The sequence below is a fragment of the Vulpes vulpes genome, unplaced genomic scaffold (genome assembly GCF_048418805.1).
Source record: "Vulpes vulpes isolate BD-2025 unplaced genomic scaffold, VulVul3 u000000697, whole genome shotgun sequence".
Classification (NCBI taxonomy): domain Eukaryota; kingdom Metazoa; phylum Chordata; class Mammalia; order Carnivora; family Canidae; genus Vulpes; species Vulpes vulpes.
In genome coordinates, this window is record NW_027325814.1 from 315,994 (window position 1) to 321,001 (window position 5,008).

The following is a 5,008-nucleotide window of genomic DNA, read 5'->3' on the forward strand; positions in this document are numbered from 1 at the left end:
TTTTTTTCTTTAAAGTCTAGAGGCACCTGGGTGGCTCACTCAGTTAAGCGGCTGGCTGATTTCGGCTCAGGTCATGATCGGTCCTGAGATCCAGTCCCGTGTTGGGCTCTGTGCCAGGTCGGTGGAGCCTGCTTATGATTCTCTCTCTCCCTTTACCTCTGCACCCCACCCCAACTTGCACCTGCCCTCTTGGAAAAAAAAGTCTAATAAATTTATTAGAATATGTCTTGCTCTTGGTCATTGTAGGTCACTATTTTAGGTACCTTCTATATTCTTTTCTTCTTGTCAATTTTTAAAAAGATTTTATTTATTCATGAGATCTACACAGAAGGAGGCAGAGAGAGAAGCAGGCTCCCTGTGGGGAGCCTGATGTGGGACTCCATCCCAGGACCCCAGGATAATGCTCAGCTGAAGGTAGACACTCAAACACTGAGCCACTCAGGTGTCCCAACGATTTTGTTTCTTGTCAAACAACTTGAGGCAACAACTTTAGTATAATTTTTTTTTCTTAAAAAAATTTTTTTTTTCTTTTTAGAGAGGGAGAGCGTAAGCATGCAAGTGTGAGTAGGGGGGAGGGCAGAGGGAGAGAGAGAGACTCTTAAGCAGGCTCCACACCCAGTGTGGAGTCCCACACAGGGCCCCATCTCACAACCCTGAGGTCATGACCTGAGCTGAAATCAAGAGTCGGATACTTACCTGACTGAGCCACCCAGGTGCCCCCAACTTAAGTATAATTTAATTCAACAGGAAATACCATGCTTGGAGGGAAAACAGAGGGGAGGAACCCTTAAATTAAACCCAAACGTTTTTTCCAAGGCACAGCATGGACATTTCCAGATGGACAGAATAAGTTTGTATTAATGAAAGAAAGTCATGAGCCCAAAGTTTCTCTTTGAGACATCAATTTTCCACTTCGTCTCCATTTCTCAAGGCTCAGGAACAATGCTTGCCCTTCCTCAGGGCCACGCAGCCAGTGATGACATTGCATGGCCGCCTCAGAATACGCAAACTTCAATGGTGCTGAGCTGCAGCTTGCTCTGGGGGTCAGCGTAGTTGACCGGAAGCATCAGAATACTTGTTAGCTGGTTTAAAGGGTGGAGGAGCATCAACCCTGAAGTTGCCCTGTGAGAAGCAAGCATCTGTTTCAGGTTCTGCCTGCCAGCTACTGCACCACCATTGCACGGTACACCAAGTTTGGATCCTTAATGGCAGTGGCTGGGCAGCTTTCCCCAGGGATCTCGGGCTGAAATCAAAGGGCACCACTTTATTCTCGCTCCTGCCTTCCATGCTGATCCCCTGCCTAAAGCTGGCGGCAGACGCTGCCTTCTTCTTCCTGCTGCTATAATCTCCAGCAGCCCCTGCCCTTGTGGGAAGGACGGCTGGCGTCTCCTCGCTGTCCCGGGCCATTCTGGAGTGGAAGTGGTGGCCGCAGTTGCGATTTGAGCCACTTTCCTACGCTCGATATATTCTTTTAACATGTAGTTTTGAAAAAAATTTTTAAAGATTTTATTTATTCATTCATGAGAGACACAGAGAGAGAGACAGAGAGGCAGAGACACAGGCAGAGGGAGAAGCAGGCTCCATGCAGGGAGCCCAATGTGGGACTCGATTCCGGATCTCCAGGATCACAACCTGGGCTGAAGGTGGCGCTAAACCGCTGAGCCACCCGGGCTGCCCCTGATATGTGTTAGTCTTTTATTTCCCGTATCACTTTCTTAGTGTCCTTTAGTTCATTTCACCATATCTGTTATTCTTGTCCTCGACCCTTCTTGTGCTTTATTATTATTTTTTCACGTTGTGATGATATGTGTACTTGTCTATTATCTGTTTCTCACTAGACTGTAAGTACCATAAGAGCTAAGGAATAGTACCTGGCAATATAGTAGGGGATACAATAAATATTTGTTGAGGAAAAAATGTTTCAGAGAAAGCAGCATATTTGGAGACTGAGAGAAAAGAGTCAGTTTGTGACAAATACATAAAATGGGAATCAAAAATACATACACAAATATATACATAAATACATAAAAGGGTCGCCTGGGTGGCTCAGCTAGTTACGTGTCTGCCTTTGGCTCAGTTCATGATCTCAGAATCCTGGGATAGAGCCCTGCATTGGGCTTCCTGCTCCACAGGGGATCTGCTTCTCCCTCTCCCTCTGTTACTCCCCCTACTTGTGCTCTCTTTCTCTTTGTCAAATAAATAAATAAAATCTTAAAAAAAAAAAAAATAGAACTGGGATGCCTGGCTGGCTCAGCAGTTGAGTGTCTGCCTTTGGCCCAGGGCGCGATCCTGGAGACCCGGGATCGAATCCCATGTCGGGCTCCCAGTGCATGGAGCCTGCTTCTCCCTCTGCCTATGTCTCTGCCTCTCTCTCTCTCTCTCTCTCTCTGACTATCATAAATAAATAAAAATTAAAAAAAAAGAAATAAACCTGAAGGATTAGGCCAGTGTACGGCTTTGTAAAGCAGTTAAGGAGTTTGTACTTTACCTTGAGTGCAATAAAAACCCTTTAAAAGGTTTTAAGGGACCAAGGGACTGACCTGATAAAATTTCTTTCTTTCTTTCTTTCTTTCTTTTCTTTCTTTCTTTCTTTCTTTCTTTCTTTCTTTCTTTCTTTCTTTCTTCCTTTCTTTTCTTTCTTTTCTTTCTTTCATTCATTCATTCTTTCTTTCTTTCTTTTTTTCTTCTTTCTTTTCTTCTTCTTTTCCTTCAGCACCGCAAACTGTCTACAGAGAATGGATTGTGGGATATAAAACTAGAGATGAGATTAGAATCAATGGCAATAATCTAGCATTTGAATAATGATAGATAAAAAATTAAATTACAATGATCTGATTTTCAGGGGATTCCTGAGTAGCTCAGTGGTTTAGAGCCTGCCTTCTTCCCAGGGAGTGATCCTGGAGTCCTGGGATTGAGTCCTCTCTCTCTCTCTCTCTCTCATGAATAAATAAAATCTTAAAAAAAAAACCCAATGATCTGATTTTCAGATAACTTGCACAGTGGAAAATATAATCAGAAGGCAAAAGGTATTAGTATGGCCAGAAAAATGATGACTCTGAAAAAGATAAGTTATAAATGATAAATGAAAGCTCATTCATTCAGGCCCCAATTCGTAACTAATGAACAAGTATAGTCTATTTTAACAATAACTTGTGGAAAGACAAATCAACAGTAACACTATACGAAGTGACACTGTGATGAAAGGAAGGATATTAATTTACTCCTTTTAAAAACAAAAATATTGGGGTGGTTCAGTCAGTTGGGCATTCAACTCTTGGTTTACTTTTTTTTTTAAGATTTTATTTATTTTTTCATGAGAGACACACAGAGAGGCAGAAACATAGGCAGAGAGAAATGAAAGCTCCATGCACAGAGCTCAATGTGAGACTCAATCCTGGGACTCCAGGATCACACCCTGAACCAAAGGTAGACACTCACCTACTGAGCCACCCAGGCATCCCTCCCAACTCTTGATTTATGCTCAGGTAATGATCTCAGGGTCATGAGATCAAGCCCTGCATGGGGCTCCATTGTCGGTGCAGAGTCTGCTTAAGATTCTCTCCATTTCTCTTTGTCCCTTCCCCCAGTCATGTGCTAAATAAATCAATAAATAAATAGTCTTTATAAAATAAAAACATAAAAACAAAAGGATTTGCTTAAAAAATTTACATTGAGATATAATTAACATATTATATCGTTAATCCATTTAAAGTGTACAGTTTGGGGGCGCTGGTGGCTCAGTCAATTAAGCATCTGCCTTCAGTTCAGGTCATGATCCCAGGGTCCTGGGATCGTGCTCTACATTGGGCTCCCTACTCAGTGGGAGCCTGCTTCTCTTTCTCCTTCTCTCTTGGCTCTCTCTCACTCTGTCTCTCTCTCTCAAATAAATAAATAAGATGTTTTTAAAAATAAATTGTACAAAAAAATAAAATAAAAATAAAAATAAATTGTACAATTCAATGGTTTTTAGTAGATTAACAGATATGGTGCAACCATCAGCATAGTCAAATTTAGAACATTTTCATCAGCTCAAAAAGAAACCCCAAGGGGGAAAAAATAGAAATCCTGTGCCCATTGGCTATCACCCTCTATCACCCCATCGCCCCTCTCCCTAAGCCCTAAGCAACCACAAATCTACTTTCCATCTCTATAGATTGCCCTTTTCTGAACTTTCATAATAATGGAATTATATAATACTTGCACCTTTCTGACTAGCTTCTTTGTTTAGCATCATGTTTTCACTTTTTTTGGGGGGGGTGGGGGAAAGAGAGAGAAAATGCTCGATTAGAGGGAGCAAAGAAGAAGAGGGAGAGAATCTTAAGTTGGCTCTGTGCTGAACCCCTGAGTCGGGCTCCATCTCACAATCTGAGATCATGACCTGAGCAGAAACCAAGAGTTGAACACCTAACTGACTGAGCCACCCAGGTGCCCCAGTACTCTGTTCTTTTAATGGGCAAATAATATTCAATTGTCTGGATATACAACATTTTGTTTATCTGTTTTTCTGTTGATGGACATTTGGGATGTTTCCATTGTAGGGGAGACAAACTTTACCTCTACATCTTAGGTTCTCAGCTGGGGCTCTTTGACAACAACAACAACAACAACAACAAAAATAGATTAACAAGATAAAAGAGGCAAGGTCATTAACACGCAGCACCCATCAGAGGGGAGAAACCTCAATGAAGAATAACTCAAAGTGGTGGCTTAGAACTCTGGCTAATATGGTATCTTCAACAAAGAGCAATAAATGTATGGAAAAATGGCAGGACAAAGGAAAAGAGTTTTAGGCTTCTAAGGGCAGCGAACTATGGGAAGGTAAACATATGGGAGGAAACTAAGGGAGTAAGATTTGTTTGCAGATTTCTCTGATGCCATCTCTGGGCTGATAAGAGTCTAGCCAGTAAAGAATTTGTATTCTGCCTTTAGGAAGAAAAAGATGGTAGAGAGGGAGCTTTTTATGTGTTTGCTGCTTATTAATTGCCTTTAGTTCAAAATAATTTTATGT

At 41.7% G+C, this 5,008-nt stretch overlaps 1 pseudogene; it reads right to left on the bottom strand.

Moving 5' to 3' along the window:
* Positions 1-933: 933 nt before the first annotated feature.
* LOC112922219 (INO80 complex subunit C pseudogene) lies at positions 934-1,287 on the bottom strand (annotated as a pseudogene).
* Positions 1,288-5,008: the final 3,721 nt, after the last annotated feature.